Raw genomic sequence first — 17,387 nt, 5'->3', positions numbered from 1 at the left:
TGTGTGTGTGTGTGTAGGTGTATATCCTTAAAGACTTTAATATTTTAAGGAAGGCATTAGGCCTAAATAGCATTAAATAAACATTTTGTTTCCTTTTCACAAATCTCTGGCATTGAGAGATGTGTTTCCAATTGGCGGCGGACAGAAGGACCTTAAGATTTTAGTGTATCGTCCTTGGGAGGGGTCCCTGTTTTCTGTAGCAGTTTTTGGCATCCCTCGGTGGGCCAAGTATTGCCCCCCCCTCGGGCCTTTGTTCGGTAACAAAACCAAGTGTAGCCACGACAGAGTCCAGGCCCCGAGGCTGCCCAAGAGGTGCATTTTAGAAGGCTTTCTTCCATAACAATGGCCTGTCAGACCCGAGGCCATCTGCATCTGTTCCCTGACTCAATGTAGGAACGCTTCTTAGCTTTTTTAAAATTGTGGTAAGAACACGACACGATACCTGCCCCCCTTAACACAGCTGTAGGTGCAAAACGCCATGTTAACTGCAGGCACATTTTTTACAGCAGATCTCAGCATGTGTAATCTTGTTTAACTCACTTTGTGCCCACCAAACAGCAGCTCCTCACCTCCCCATCCCCTCCGCCTCTGGCAGCCACCATGCTATTCTCTGTGTCCCCAGGGTTGACCACTTTAAACAGTAGTCAGACACCTTGAATCACCCAGTGCTCGTCCGTCTGTGACCGGTTCATTTCATGGAGCACAATGTCTTCCAGATCCATCCGTGTTGCCACATGTGGCAGGATGTCTTTCATTGCTTTTAGGCTGAATATTTTGCTATTGGATGCATATACTGTATTTTCCTTATCCATTCATCTATTGATGGATATTTGGGTTGTTTTAATGTTTTAGCTATGGTAAGTAATGCTGCAATGACCAAAGACCTGCTAATATCTCTTTGAGATCTTTATTTCAATCCTTTTGTAAATATACCCAGAAATAGGATAGCTGGATCACAAAAACACTTTAATTTTTTGAGAAGCCTTCATACCATTTCTCATAAAATTACATGCATTTTTGTTTAATATTCACTTTTTATGTAAAGATTAAAGATTACAGGACTTAAGTGAATTGTGCAAGACTGCTCTCCAGGTAACAGAGCCCAACATGACATGCCAGCTCGGGGCTGTGAGCCCAGCAGACGTTCTACACATGATGTTAGCACATGTGCGGTGCCTCATTGTCTGACTGTCAGCCAGTCCCGGCAACAAGCCGGCTTGGCCACTTAGCACCCAGGGCTAGGCAAGTTGCATTGTCTCTCTGAACATCAGTTGTCTCATCCATAATATGAGGCTTATTATAAATATATATGCCCATTATGTAAGGCATATAAAAGAATTCACTTAAGAGAAAGTTTACCTTCTTTCCTTCTATTAAGAAATGTGATTAATCACATTTTATAGATTTAAAAAAGAAAATGAGCTATTAGAGATTCTGATCTTCCTATTCTAAAATTCTTGCTCTGTCCACTAGATGGTGGGGCCTCTATAATCCACTGAGAACCTACAACAAAGGACTAGCTCTGTTATGGGCTTGGGTGTCTGGGGCTCATTTCCTCTGGGGCGTCCTCAGAATTGATACCACCTATAGTTTGTATCCTTGGATCACCTGTACCTTAATCCTTTTCCTGCCTTCATGACATCTTGGAGTTCATGGCAACACATTTGAAGAACATGTTGAAAAAATCATGTTCTAAGTTTATCAAAATTCTACTGTTCATTATTGGCAGTCTCTGGAATGGTCATAAATTAGACAGCATTAGAATTGTTTCTTTAAATCTGAGATTACCTCCAACCCTCAAACTTCGTGTGTTGCTTCCTACTGTGATGTAATGCTTGAGAGGCAGCTGGTGGGGTTCATCATCAGCCATGACTTCTTTTCTGGCATTAAGAGTGGTCTTTGCCTTAACACACACCCATCCCTTTGCCATCACGTGTTGCTACACTGAGTGCTAAACATCTGTTTTCCAAAAGGCTCTTGGTTTCTCTAAAACGCCTTGCAGTCAGTCATGTTTACCAAAAAGTAGTCAGCTCTGGCTCAAACACCCTTTATTTGCCACCTCTATTATTTCAGGGCTACATATATCCACATTTATGCTTTTTTAACTCAATCCTAAAGCTCATGTTTTAATAAACTAAAGCACAGACAAAGTAGCCCATAGTCATGAAACTGGTAAGAAGAACAGACGGGACTTCAACCCCTCATCCACATTTCGGCAAAGCAATTCCATAGAATGCGAAGAGATACACTGAGTGTGTGATTTCGACAAATTCTCAAAGTGAATATCATTGACACTGTCAGCTCAACAGGGCGCTGTTAATGAGAGGGACGAGCCTTTTGACCGGATCTTTCACCCAATCAACAAATACACCTTGACGTCCACAGTGCGTCCAGCACAGTGTTAGACTCCAACAGCAACAAGATGAACCAAGAGACTGAAGTGTGCTGGCACCACAGCAAAGCCCACTCGGAGAAGGGGGCTGCTCTTTTGTCCAAGGGTTTTGAGACAAAACAAGACCAACACAGACCAACTAAACTGTCAGTTGACCAGACTGTGCCCTGGTGGACTACACATGTTCCCTTCAGAGCCATCCTCTTGGTTGCTATTGATTTAGCCATTACTGGAACTCAGTGCCTGGGATGGACTCCAGATTCATTTTAATTTTAATTCTGATTATTTAATAAATATATAAACCATTTGTGGATGTTGGAAAATAGACACATTTATGAAAAAATTATTACCTTTATAAAACCTCCCAGCATCCTGTGTTATTATAGTTCTATTTTATTGTGTTTCTTTCCAACTTTTATATACATCATTAAAAGTCTTTTATGGCTGCCTTTTAATCCATTGCATAAATATATCATAATTTAGTCAACTGTTTCTCTAAAAAGAAAAGGTAAAGTCACTTCTAATTTTTCACTGTTACAGATGATATTGCTGTAGTGATCATCTTTGTCTGTGCTTTGGCATTTTTTGTTTTAGCTTGCTTCCCTAGAGAAGTGCTTGTTAAAGAGTAAAAAGAAAATTAAAGAGTCAAACGTTTATCTTTTGAGAGTGATCAAAAGAAAGGTTTTCTTTTTAAAACAGGGATTGGCCCAATAGCTTTGGAACCAAATCATGAAGTGAAGATTTAAAAGGTAATGATGAGTGACAGTGGCTTCATTCCAGAATCATGTGAGATTTTTCAGAAAACAGGTACTTTGTCCTGTGAAAGGCAGATGAACAATTCTCATGACCTTCTGAATAAAGCCCCGACCCCTTAATCTGTGAAGGAGGGCTTCTCCTGCCTTCCATCCTAAACGGGGACCCAGTCACACTTGACCCAGTTCTTCTGTTCCTCTTAATTGTTGCTTTTTTCCTTTGCTTGTGGCTATAGTTTCCCATTTTCTTACCCACATTATGGGGACCAGTCTTACTGCCCTCAGCCCACGGTTCTGCCTGCTCATTGCCCTGTCTTGACTTCATAACCGTCCTTTAACGCCCTTCAAGTTTCAGTCAAATTTCACTTTGTCACAGCTCAACATCATAGATAAAATTAATCCCTCTCATTACAAAGAAGCAGAAAACAGTGAAAATATTTCCATAGAAAACAATTTAAGCACTCATTATAATTTAAGTGCACTCTTACTTTTATTGTAGGTGTGTGCATGTTGATCTTCCCTGGTAGCATCTCTGTGAGGTTGTGATTCACCCCTTTATACTTAGTCTTACTGAAAACAAACAGAATCCAACATGTGATATGTGCCCTAAATACGGCTGAAAAGACGCGCTTGAAAGCTCACCTTCCGTAACTGTGTGATCAATTCTCTCAGGCTCTCTCCTGCTATTCTTGGCATCGCTCCCTGTGCATCTACTAACCCGAGTCACCACCTCTAGTTTTTAAGTCTCAGTAAAACCGTCCGCTGACTAACCCTAAACCTACCTGTAAGCCTGGTCTGGCCACTGCATGGAGAAGTTTAGAAGGAAAAATTGTGCCAGCAGACTCAGCTATAACGGTACTGGTGTTTTCCACCCCAGAATGCTCTTGTGGTGAGATCGGCTAAGACAGTCCATGTGAAAGTAGGAAGCCACACATCTGTCAGAGGTGACACTTCTTCCTGAGTTGCTGTAGACCAAAAGCATCCCCCCCAAAATGTATCTGCTGGAACCCTAGTGCCCAATGTGATGATAGTTGGAGGAAGGGCCTCTGGTAAGTAACTAGGTCCTAAAGGTGACGTCCTCAGTTTGGGATCAGTGCCCTGGTATGAAGAGGCATGAGAGAACTTGCTTCCTTTCTGCCACTAGGCCACATGAAGATACAATGAGAAGATGTCTGCTTGCAACACAAAGAAGGACCCTAGTCAAACACGGAGACTATCAGCGCCATGATTTTGGATTGCCCAGCACCCACAAGCGTGACAAACAAATTTCTGTTGTCTCAACCAGAAGTGACTAAGATATGAGCCAAACCACAACTCAACATGATTTCAACTGGAAACTTGTATCTCACACAAAACTACTAAAATTTTGTGAAATTGAATAAAATACATTTCTATCCTCCACTTGAATCAAATTTCATCAAACTAGCCAAGGCAGCTGCTGCATAATGCCTAAAGGGAGATGTCTAATTCCAGGCCAAATCTAACATCACTTGGGCAAGATGGTATCAGTCTGCAACAACAACTACAATGAGGAAGCTAGCGCCTGTGCTGGGAAAGAGAGTCATATTAATGCATTGCAGATAGGACACCTGGGAAAAAGATACAGTGTTGGGAGCAAAGGCATTGGACTATAGTGGTTAAGAGCTTTCAAGTCTCCCAGACCTGGCTTTAAATTCTAGTTCTGCCACTAGTTAGCACTTTGGCCTTGAGAGGGACACTCAGCATCTTTGTCTTCATTCTAAAATGTGAATAATTACACAAAATGTGAGTAAATATACAAAATAATGTCTGTAAATAATATGAACTGAAATGTGTTCCACCAAAATTCAAAAGTTAAATTCCTAACTTTCCGTACATCTAAACGTGTCTGTATTTGTATGAGGACTTTAAACAGGTTGGTGAGTTAAAATGAGGCCAGTAGGAAGGGCCTTAATCCAATTTGACAAATGTTGGTATCGGAAGAGACTGGGACTCCGACACATTAGAGGTAAAACCACGTGAAGACACAGAAGAAATACGGCCATGAACAAGCCAAGGAGAGAGGCCTCAGAAGAAACCAGCCCTGCCAACGCCTGGATCTCAGACTTCTAGCATCCAGAATTATGAGAAAATACATTTCTGTTGTATAAGCCACTCAGTCAGTCTTTGGTACTTTGTTATGGTGGCCCTAGGAAACTAATAAAATATCCTAAACACCTAGCATGGAGTACTTTTATGATGCATATCAGGTATTTTTATTTACATATTAATGTTTATTATCTAGAATACATATAAAAATTTAAAATATCATTTATATGATAAATAGCTAGATATGCCATTTTGTTGGAAATGCTCTCAATGAAATCCTCCTCAAATTAAACACCTAAAAATGAAACACATGCCTTTGCATTGCGTAGTGGTCAAAACATCGCTGTGGTAATGGAGCATATTTTACTGGATCTTTTTTTTTTTTTAATGAAAAGCTTGGGGAGGTCTGCAAAGCCAACAGCCCCAGCCCAGCACGAAGGTGAAGAGGCACCAAGTTCTTCCTGTCAGAGGGGCCGGCACTGATACTCTGTCAACAAAAGTGATGGACAGGGCAGCCGGGCCAGTGCGCGGAGCAAAGAGGCCACACCAGGGAGGTCCAAAGGAAGGTCAAAAGAAAAATGCTGTGTCAGGAAAACAATTCAGAAGAGCCAGTTCTAGAGGGGGTGCAGCTTCCACCACACTCTCAGTGAAACCAGTTCCCCATCAGATCTTAGCACTTAGTCTACACTGCAGCTCTGTGTCTCATCACTCTGGACACAGCTAGTTTGAGCACCACCGGGTCTCTGTCATGTCATTTAAAATGTGTGCTCTGAAGGCACCCCCAGTGTGCCAGGAGCTGTGTGACGCACCCCTGACTCTGAGAGAGGAATGGACGTAGGAGGCAGAACCGAGACTCACACCCAGGTTTTCTAACTCGGCATCCTGCCCTCTTTCAAGACAGGCTACTACAATAGCATGTGGGTAATGAGACTTAAATCACATATTGGGGATTTGTGCCTTTAAAAGAAATAAAAATAAATGCTGTATGAAAGTATCCTTCTTGCAGAGGCAATTGGGGAGAGTGAGAGAGTCTTATATGTCCCTTTTCTTTCAATTCAGGGACTATAATAATGACCTGTCCTGCTGCCACAAGATTTTTTTATCAAGTTTAAATGGAAAAAATGCTGGCAAAAGTGCACCTCTTTATTTTAGAAAATAACTGAAATTGAACCACCTGGCTGGGCAGCTGAGACCTCTAACCTTCTAAGTTTGTAATTATGGGCAAGTTTCTTAGGGTCTCTAAGCCTTGGTTTTCTCATCTGTGAAATAAGATTAGCACAGCTTTCTCAGCAGTGTTTTGTGAGGATTGGAGGGAAGACTTGGTGTTTGACGCCTGGCATATAGATCATGCCGAGGCACTCTCCTGTTCTGTCTCCTCTACACAACTGTGCGGTTTTGCTTTTCTGGACTCCATCTTCTACAAGAAAATACACGTCTCTACAACCAGTTTGTTTTTCATCGCTGTTCTTCTCGACATCCTCTGGAGGGGACTCTACAGTACCACACTAATCATGCACATTGTTTGGGAGTAAATATTGGAAAATACTAACAACCATTTTATGGATTTGAAATCGACCCCTAGAGATGTTCCGGTACTTTGTTGTGTAATTTGGCTGTGTATTTTTCCCACTGCATTTCATTGCCTACCGTGTTGGCAAGCAATATGGAGTATGGCAAAAATAAATCTGGGGCCAAAACATATACTGGAGTCCAGGGCTTGGCTCAGGTACCCTGACGCTGCACCTATCAACAGCCAAAACCACCAACCGAGTCAGAAAAAAAATATGTCAAGCTGCTATTTGCCAAAAAAGGACTGAACAATTAACCTGATTCAGTGAAGAATGCCCCTCATTTCTTTACCATCTTCTCTTTTTCTGGTCCTGTATTGTTTAGGGTGATGACATGCTCTGTTGAGTCATAAAAAGGAGAAATTTGACGGGAAATTTGATTTTCGTTCTCTATGTTTTTAATTGGTTGACTTAAGAGAACCCAATTATTTCACTTGTGTGTGTAGTAACAATTTAATATGGGACTAAGCTCTTATCATTTCCAAAATGTATTCAGCTATGTTACAGTAAATCAGGGAAATGAAGCGTGCTTCATAAACTTTATCACTATTAAAATAAAGGTCATGTTCGAAGGAGGGGCCCGTGAACTGGAAATTAATAGCTAGTTTTAAATGTTTAGGGATTAAAAATTTAAATCGCACAGCTCAAGTTGGTTAATACTGAAAGGCGTACTTTGAAACTCCAGCTGATTCGATAAAGAGGATTCAGATGAAGGAGGGCAGGTTTCACAGATTTCTCCAACTCACTGTGAATGCCAATCACGTGCGAAAGCTCTTGAGTAATACAGATTCCTGGTTCCCACCCAGACGATGTCGAGTCAGCAACCTGGTCAGGGACAGTGACGACAGTTCCGGGGGCTTCCCGAGGAGTGCTGTTGTAAAGTAAATTGCCACAGGTCACATGACTTCCTTCCCGACTTCTCCTCTGGCTGCCACAGACAGCTCTGGACCTTAGGTGGTTCCTGCCTCAGAATCTTGTAACTAACCCTGCCCTTCGTCATAGGGATTAAAAGGCTCTCATATCTGTAGCTCCTGTTACTGAATATCAAATCATCTGCATGCCTAATGTCCAGTACAAATAATCCAGATGATGTAAAGAGGAATTTCATTCAAAAACACTATTATGAGAGCAGAAAAGAAACACAAGGTGGAAGGACTTTTTCATTACTATTTTCCAGGATTATAAGTCTCAAGTAAAGTTCAACATCCATGAGCCAGTTTTTGCCCTTGTAACTCACTTAATACTTAATGAGAATCTACTATGTTTCTGAAGCTGCCTTGAACTCAGGAGATGCAAACATCCTTGCCATCAGGAATAAGGCAGTCTAGTGGGAGAGACAGCTAGGTAAACAAAGTTGCAAAAAAATGCAATAAATTGTGTAATTCAAGAATGTGCAGGCTGTTCTGTTGGGCAAGAAGGAAGGGAAATCATATTCCTGTTCTTCCCTTATCTAGGTCAAAAGAAAAAATTGATTTGTTAAAATTTCTGGTACCTCACCTTTCAGTCCTCACTGAGGATAAGACTGTGGCTCACTTCTCTCCAAAAGTTGTGACTGGCTGAAGAGCTAGAGAAGAAATACCAGGGAAATTCTTCCCAGTAAAAGAGACCATGTGCTCTGTTCTGCCTGCAGCCTCATGATGAGTTACGTGGTAAGGTCTGGGACCTCCCAGGGAGGTCTACTGCCTTCCCTGGGAATGGAGTGCTCCTCCACCCAAGACCCAGCACAATATCCCAGCAATCCCACCCTGTATCTCTGACACTGACCTTCTGCCCACCTTGAGCTCTGCCAGTTCTCTATATCCCCAGTGGCTCTGCTTGGCTGCTGCAGAACCCTCGTACCCAACCCAATACTGCCCTTTGCCCCCCACCGCATTGGTCTCTGGATGCTGTCTTCTGGTTGCCTGGCTGCCCTCTTCCATCTGTCTCACAGTTTACTGGTGAGTGTCATAGTCTTTCAAGTTCTCACTGTGCTGACAGGAAACCTCCAGAGAGGAGTATGTGACAGTGAAAAGAGGAACAACCTGGGGACCTGGAGACCTGAGGTCCACTGCAGGTGGCATATTTTCTCCATGGTCCTCTACAAGAATACAAGCCAGTTTGCCCCTTTATTGAGGAGAGAAGAACACGTGTCAAGATGTAGTAGGTTAGGGCACTCACAAGTCTCCTCCACAGGTGAATTCTTCTATTGCACCTACAATAGGGCTTCTGGACAATCAACCATCTTAGCCTGCAAACAGCTGGTGGCATTATTATTATATCACTTTTAGTCAAAGCACTTCCCCAAATCACTGACATGGGGTTTAAAAAAAAGAGTGGGCTTTGGAATGAGACAGCTGATTTAGCCTACCTTTTTTTGTCTACCTTGTAGGGATGTCACAAATACAGCAGAAATTAGTTTATAGCATCTGGTGTATTTATGGGGACTTCTGGTTGGAAATGACAGAAACACAGTTCAAACAAGCTTACACAAGGGAATTTGTTGGAAGCATCCATCAGTGTCTCCCAGATGAGCTGAACAAAATTTCCAAAAGGCAAGCACCAAAGCAAGCTGGAGACCAGGTGACAGAAAGGGTCAGGACCCTCCCTTTCATGGTCACCATGCTGCTCTTAGGGCTGTGTTGGCTCCTGTGTTTTTATTGCATGCTGAGTTTTCCATGTAGCAAGGCATACGTAGTCATAGGCAGCCTACAGCTTGCACCAGCGCAATGTCATCACACCAACCCAAATGTCTTCTCTCTTGCAGCCCCAATGTGAAAAATTCCGGGGAAGATTTCTCACTCACCTATTCTGAATCAGACGCAATCATGCTGGACTAGGAAGTGAAACAAGGCAGATCTTTTTTGAAATATGTTTGAAAGAAACAACCCACAGGAGTAGGTGTAATTCAAGAAAGACAGATCAATAAGTGTTCACCACATCTGGAAAAAATTGTTGATACTCAGTAATTGGTGACATAATATATGCAATGTCCTGTCCTTATTAAATTATTAAGACCCTGATTAATGGTCTTTGCTCTAATATCAGTACATTTATCATAACTAAGTTGATTAAATATCAACAGATATCTTCATTAAGAAAGGGATATTGACAGTTTATCTTAAATCCACTTTTGGAAATTTGAGATGGAAACAGGCTAAGCTCACCCTTGTTTCCCACTGAAATCTTAACCAATAAGAAACGATAGACATCACCGTCAAGTGGAGTTCAAGGTCTCAGGTTTATTGTTGGTTGAACAAGAATTGAATTACTCCCAAATGTATAGTTTCTGATAAACTTTATCAGAGGATAAACCTTTGCCATGAAAACAAATAGGTATTTTCACTCTCAGCCCTGCAGCCCCAACGTGCGTTGTACAGGTGATATAAAAGTCCTACACCAGTAAAATACTACAAAGGTGCAAAGACTCCGAACATCCTGACTGAGGCCTAATCCATGTAACAAACAGAGGAAGAGGACCGTGAGATCAAGAGAGAAGGCAGAAAATGCAGACACGCAGTGAGTTCCATTTCAGGTTGGGAGGAGAGGTCAGGAGGCCAGGAGCATGGCTTTTCTCTATTCTCACATTATCTCTACTCTCAACTGAAATGCACCCCAATGCCAGCAAGATGGTTACTCTTCTTGCCTTGGTGATCAGAAAAGCAGTGTGTCTTCTACAGCCTATCCCTGTGGGGCAGATGGATTGCCAGACATGCCATCCTCTAGGCTATGGTATAGAGATGCGGGAGAGGAGGAGAATGACTTCCCCCTAAACATATCTTTGACATTTACTTTTGTCCAGAAAGACTGAAGAATTCCTGACCCTACTTCCCCATCAACTTCCTTCCAGCCAGTCTAGGATGTTTCCTTGGGTGTCTCTCCAACTCCCTGTATTATTGCATCATATGCCAAATGTAGAAATACCTTCTGATACCTGGTCTCTTTCCCCAAAGTAATGGGGTTCACTGCACAGTGCAGGTCCCAAGGCCTATGGCATAGCCCAATGTGCCCCCAAATCATCTAATAAAGTGCAGGTCCTTTCTCCTGAATTATTACCTGCTCACCGAAGCAATATTACTGCTTTCTCCTAAGGCTCCCAGTTCTCTGCCACTGAAGACAGAGATGGTACTACAACCCTTTTTACAAAAAGATTCTACCTGTATCTTGAGAACAGCTGTGAGAGCTCCCATGACTACTGCTTGCTTTGGGTTTCTAATGAGGGTGAATTTCACCTACCTAGTGATTAGGTTCTGCTTCCAAACACTGCCTTTCCAACTTAGTCTGAAGTTGCAACCAGGATGCTAAAGAAATGACCCCAAGTGTGCATCTTCATCCATCCGGGCTGCTGTCACAGGACACGGCAGGCTGGGTGGTTCATAAACAACAGAAATTTCCCCCATGTGTGGGCAGGTTTAGTGTCCAGGGATGTCGGGAGAAGGCCTGCTTCCCGGGTCACAGAGGCTGACTTTGCTCTGTGTCCTCACATGGTGGAAGGGGGGTGGGAACTCTTCAGGCCTGACTTTGCTTCTGTTCATGGGGCTCTGTCCTCATGACCTAGCCACCCCGCAAGGCCCCGCCTCAGAATACTGTCATCCTCAGGGGTAGGGCTTTACATATGAATTTTGCAGACACAAGCATTTAGTCATTAGCAATTCATTTCTTTGAATTCTGCATATATATTGTGTATATATGAATATTTATATATTTTCCTCAAGTTGTGTGGTAATTGTATAGATATGAAGATTTTTTTCAATGCTTAGAAAATTTACATTTTTCAAATGAATTAACAATATGTATGCTTTTGGCATTCGTAAAATATGATGTTGGTTCTGTAAAGCAGCAACATAAGTAAACACAAGAAATACCAAGAGGTTCACGAAGAGCCCTCCAGGGGCAGTGGGGAAGCACAGCACGCATTTTCCCACGGCACTCAGGGAGATGCTTCCTACGAAGAGTACGTTTCCACTTGAAAAGTTAATCAGACGCAGTGCAGAGTTGGCTCCAAACATAAATTACTTAAAAGATTTTTTTCCAAGTGTTTTTAAACAGAATTTCCTTAGCTTAGTGTTAAGAATTTGAAAAACATAAAAAGAGACAAACAACATAAGAATTCCACGTGACTACTGTCCATCAAACCACCAGGAAATAACCACAATAACACTTTATAAAGATGATAATATATTGTTCTGGGTTTTATAGAACGTGTGTTTTCTCTTACCTTTGTTTGTGCTTCTTGTTGTAGTGATTTCATAAGTACACAGCTAGGTTTTCCTTCAACTGGTGGGTACCCTTAGCTTTAAAAAAGAAGTCCTTGGTGTAACTGAAAGCAATAAATGAACAAACAAGAAAAACAAACACAAACCCATAAACGCAGACATTCGTATGGTGGTTACCAGAGGGGAGCGAGGTGAGGAGGTAGAATGGTAAAAGAAGTCAAATTTATTGATGTCCCCATAATTTATTGATGGTGACAGAAGATGGTTTGATTTGGGTGGTGGGCACACGATGCAATGCATAGATCATGCATCTTCAAATGTACACTTGAAACCTATATAATCTTATTTTCAATGTCACCCCAATAAATTTAATAAAATAAAATAAAGTAAAATTACTCCATTTTCTAAATTTAAAAAAATGTTTTTTGTTTTTATTTGTCTGATATCCAAGACCAGATATAATTATCTCAGGACCTGACCTGCTCATTATTAATATAAGTGGAATTAGGGAGTTAAAAATAATTCAAACTTTATTTTAAATTATCAATTAACCAATATTTTAGTTATTATTTAATAAATTTAACAATCAGTATATTAATATTGATCTTATTTTTATATTACATGTCTGTAATATGCAATTATATTTCTAACCTATCAATAAACATTCTAATGTTTAATATCAGCCCCTTCAAATTATTTCTCAATTTAGTAATTTTGATTATTTTTCAAGAATATCTCCCCATAAGTAAAGTCATGCATTTATAGTCAGTGCATCTGTTTTTTAAAGATTTTTTGTATTTATAGACAGAGGGGAAGGGAGGGAGAAGACAAGGATAGAAACATCAATGTGTTACTGCCTCTTACGCACCCCTACTGGGGACCCGGCCTGGAACCCAGGCATGTGCTCTGACTGGGGATCAAACCAGCGACCCTTTGGTTCACAGGCCAGCACTAGATCCACTGAGCCACACCAGCCAAGGCTATAGTCAATGTATCTTTGACAAAGGAGCCAAGGACACACTTGGGAAATGGATAGTTTCTTCAATAAATTATGTTGAGAAAACTGGTTTTTCCACATACAAAGGAATGAAATTATGTCCTTATCTTACTTCATATCCAAAAGCCTACTACAAATGGATTAAAGATCTAAATGTAAGACCTAGAACCCAAAAGCTATTAAAACACAGAGGGGAAGATTCTTGACACTTACCTGGGCCACGCATTTTGGGGTGTGACACCCACAGCACAGGCAACACAATCAGAGACAGACAAATGGAATCCCATCCAAAGAAAAAGCTGCTGCACGGCGAAGGAAATACTCGACAGAGTATTTCAAACACATGGGACAGGAGAAAATGTTGGCAAACCACACATCCGATAAGTGGTGAGTATCCAGACTATATGAGAAACTCAAGTCAACAGCATGAAAATGAGTAACCTGATCCAAAATGGGCAAAGGACGTGAATAGACATTTCTAAAGAAAAGATATGCAAATGGCTAAGTGTATGAAAAGGTATATGAAAAGATGCTTGACATCACTAATAATCAAGAAATTGCAAATCAAAGCCACAGTCAGCTAGACCATCATGACAGTTAGAAGGTGAAGTAAATCCTGTCATTGGTGACAGCAGAGATTAAATGGGGGGACATTGTGCTAAGTAGAACAAGCCAGAGGAAGAGACACATATCTCCAAGGTGGGATAAGCCTGGGTCACGCACCAGGGGCAGTGGACCCCACAGCAGCAGAGGACAAGAGCATCTTCTGGGAGGGTCATGAAGTGAAACATGATGGGAATGTAATCCTCTCCTCTTCCTGTTCTCCCTCCTGCAGAATCTGCTGGGGTGCCCGGCACAACACCCTGGTGAGAATCATCACTGCCCTGTCCAGAGGAGGCACCTAGTCAGTGATGAACGTGTCATCTCAGAATGAAGGCCCTCTCATCCCGCACACCTATGGTAACAGTCTGCTGGACACATAAGGACTCAGACCTTTCTCAAGCTCCAAGACCACCCGCCAATGTGGTGGCACACAACTGAAGATCCCGCGATTACCTACTGGCAGGGCATCATCTGTATTCTTTCCAGTGGGTCTGGGTGACTCTGTGCACTCGCAGTTCAGGAGAGATAAGGGCAGTGCTGAAGGATCTCCTCTGGCACATCGTGCTCAGGCAGGAGGTCATCGCTTGCCCATGTGCAGCCCCCACTCCATCCAGACTCACTCTGTGACTTCTGTAGTTGGCTTAATCCGGGCAGTCGGGGTTCCTGGTTGAGAGCCATCCTCCAGAGAGGCCTGGGCATCATCCTGGGTCTGGTTCTCCAAGTGACCTTGGTGAAGAGCCTTGTTGAAAAGACAGGAAGTGTCTTCAAGCAAACCATATCCACTCGGGTAGTCCAGGGGCCCCGGCTCCACCTGCACATTCACGGAGAACAATGGTCTCACCAAATTTGATATGCCCCATCTGCTCTTTCAACAGTGGAGCAGGTGTGGGTGTGGGGGGGACAGAGGGCTCTTGGCAAGACAGCCACGTGCAGCTTCTTGCCTTCTGCACAGCTGCATAAGAGCAGTCTTGGACCCAGAATATTCCGTTACTGGGGGAAGAGAGCACTCCCAGCCTGTGCTGGGCTCACAGCCTTGAAAGGGAGCAGCTTTGGGGAAAATATTTGCAAAACATATATCTTACTTATAAAGGACTGGTTTCCAGGATTTATAAGGAACTCCAAAATTCAATATTAAGAAGTCAACCCAATTTTAGAAAATGACAAATACAGAGTCCAGCACAAATAACTCCCCTTTTTATTACAAAATCATAAACATGTAAATCTGTAACATAACAATAGCACACTCAAGCACACCGCATGACATTTTAGGTGAAATGCTCAAATTAAAACTATAAATTATTGCACCCATATCATTACCCTGCCAACCACTCAAGCAGCCATTACTTCTGCCAGACCCTGTATTTTAAACAGCTCCTTCACACACCACACACACACACACACACACACACACAGTGAACACTGCTTAACATCTTTATTCACAAATGAAATTTAAATGAAAGTCACTATAAGACACCACTATATACATACCAAAATGTCCAGATTTCTGAAGATAACACCAAACTTTGGCAAGCATAAGGAGCTACCAAAACTACATCATACATTAGTAGTGTGAATGTGAAGCTTTATAACCACTTTGGGAAAAGTTCTAGTTGCTTTTTATAAAATCAAACACACAACTACTGTATGACCTATGCATTTCCTTCCTGGGCATTTACCTAAGAGACACATAAACATATTTTCACAAACACACAGGCTAAAGTTGTGCACAGACATTCGCAGCAGCTTTAGTCATCATTAAGCAAAACTGGAATCAGGAAAATCAACAAACAAACAACTTTGCTTGGGCAGAAGGATCTCACTCGGCGATGAAAAGAAACCAACTAATGACATAGGCAAAAACAAGGAGGGGCAGATGAAGTCTACAACTGAGTACAAACTTTGTGATTCCATTTACATGAAGTTATAGAATAGGCAAAGTTGCCTCAGGGGAAGGTGAGGGAGTTGGGATTAAACAGGTACGTGGCCCTGTCAAAAATCAGCAGAAGTACAGTAAAGTTTACTTTGTTGAACATAAATCGTATATCTAAAGACAAAATCACTCTTAGCAAATATTGAAGATAAGTTTAAAATATGCGTTCTTAAGAATCTAGGGAAAGTCACAAATGCCCACAATTTACTTTGAAAGGCTTCAAAAATAAGACAGACTGATGGGTATGTAGGGAGCTGAGTAGATGCATGGGTATGTGGTAAGGAATCAGAGTAAAATTCTAGTCAGTGCATCAACATGGCATCTGCTTGGTGTTTACTGTAAAGTTTGGTCAATTGTTTTACATGTTAGAAAATGTTTATAACAACATGTTGGAAAATCCAAGTTCTTTGTAGATGTTTGCTTATTTAATTTTTCATAAAGCTAAGATTTTTTATCAATAAGTGCAAGTCTTCCGAGTACAGAAAGCTATCTTTATATCTACCTTACCTGTTATTATCGCCTCTCCGTGTTCTGATTACGTCTTCAATGGTTTGCATATTCCGCCTGATTACTTGTCTGTCGCCTTCAGTCATCATTACGTTCATCTCTTTACGCACTGTTACCTAACAATGATTATTTTCTTTTTCTGCATTACCGGTTCTTATTCTGGAGGTTCCCAATGCCTGTTTAAATTGAACCCCTCAGTTTTTTATTCCAAGCTTTGTCTTGCTCACTCAGCTCCCTTGCCCACTAAGCCTGCTAATCGGCCACCTTTCCCGTGGTTTTGTTCTTCCTCCTGTGATTTTTTAAAGTCTTGTTGTAGAGTTAATGTCCTCTTGCTCTCCATTCAGAATACAAAGCAGAGGCCTTTGAAGTTTTCTCTTGTTTCATTTGTGGAGTCTTTTTAGCATTGTATTTCTCCTGCACCCTGAGTGCAATAGCCCCTTCCTTCTTCCATTCAACACAAGATCACCATCAGAATATTTTAAAGGACTTGTACCAATTTTAATGAGAGTTATATCTAGAGCCATTATGAGCCAATAACAAAAAAAGCACCAGGGCCAGCACCGTGACCAGCAGAACCCTTGCTATTGAATAAATGCACAAACCCTCCTCTCCGACACTGACCACAGCCTTCACATGCAGCTTGTACTCCTGGGCTCCTTCCACCCCTAAATGGCTGACTTTCCAAGGGGCTCCTTGAGAAGCCTATGTAGCCTGTGGGTGTTTTCCACCACAGAACCAAGAGGCGGCACGGCCACATCCTTCAGAACATGCCTTCAGAGCATCAAAGCTTCTAGCTGCACCTTGAGAACAATAGTCAGAGCTCATGCAACTGTTGCTTCCTTTGAGTTTTAACAAACGAACACATGTAAATCTGTCTGCTACCTATAGCCTTGGTCTGCACGCAGAGGGAGAGGTATCAAAGAGCAGATAGTGTGGGAGATAAAATAATATTAGTTGTCTCAGATAGCACAGCATGGAGCCCACACCAATATGTAAAGATGGAAGCTGAAGAGGTCCATCCACTCAAGCACCACTCGCCATCTGCTATCTTCATAGTCTTGCTGTTTGTTAAAATTATTGAATCCCACCCTGGCTTGTGTGGCTCATTGGACTGAGTGCAGGCCTTGCAACCTGAGGAGACAGCTTCTTGGTGCCAGGAACCCTGATCTGTCATCCCAGTCTGTTGAAGACGAGCCCATATGGAAAGATGGGATCACAAAAGGGGGGAACAGGGGAGTGCAGAGAATGAAGACAAGGAAGAAAATAAAGTTTTAGAAAAGAGTGTATGTTAGTGACAGGCCTATAATCACAACTAGGGGAAGCAGTGACCTGGGGTGGAAGACAGAGAATCCGAATTCTCCTCTCAGCTTTTTTGCCAC

At 42.0% G+C, this 17,387-nt stretch overlaps 2 long non-coding RNA genes across 2 annotated transcripts in view; both read right to left on the bottom strand.

The window, feature by feature from the left end:
* The window catches only part of LOC118989787 (uncharacterized), a 10,730-nt gene extending 9,015 nt beyond the window's left edge, over positions 1-1,715 (bottom strand). Inside the window, exon 1 of the long non-coding RNA XR_005067086.1 lies at positions 1,615-1,715. This is a non-coding gene — a long non-coding RNA (uncharacterized LOC118989787). The remainder of the gene's footprint in view (positions 1-1,614) is intronic.
* A 5,328-nt stretch (positions 1,716-7,043) lies between these two features.
* Positions 7,044-11,096, bottom strand: LOC118989783 (uncharacterized). Its single transcript, XR_005067085.1, has 3 exons — positions 10,992-11,096; positions 9,562-9,697; positions 7,044-7,118 (listed from the first exon to the last, which is right to left on the bottom strand). It is a non-coding gene; the product is annotated as an uncharacterized LOC118989783 (long non-coding RNA).
* Positions 11,097-17,387: the final 6,291 nt, after the last annotated feature.

This window comes from Sturnira hondurensis, unplaced genomic scaffold (assembly GCF_014824575.4).
Source record: "Sturnira hondurensis isolate 20B ecotype Veracruz unplaced genomic scaffold, ASM1482457v3 Scaffold0000780, whole genome shotgun sequence".
NCBI lineage: Eukaryota > Metazoa > Chordata > Mammalia > Chiroptera > Phyllostomidae > Sturnira > Sturnira hondurensis.
Note: the sequence above shows the minus strand (reverse complement) of the source record. Positions and strands in the feature narration are given on the sequence as shown.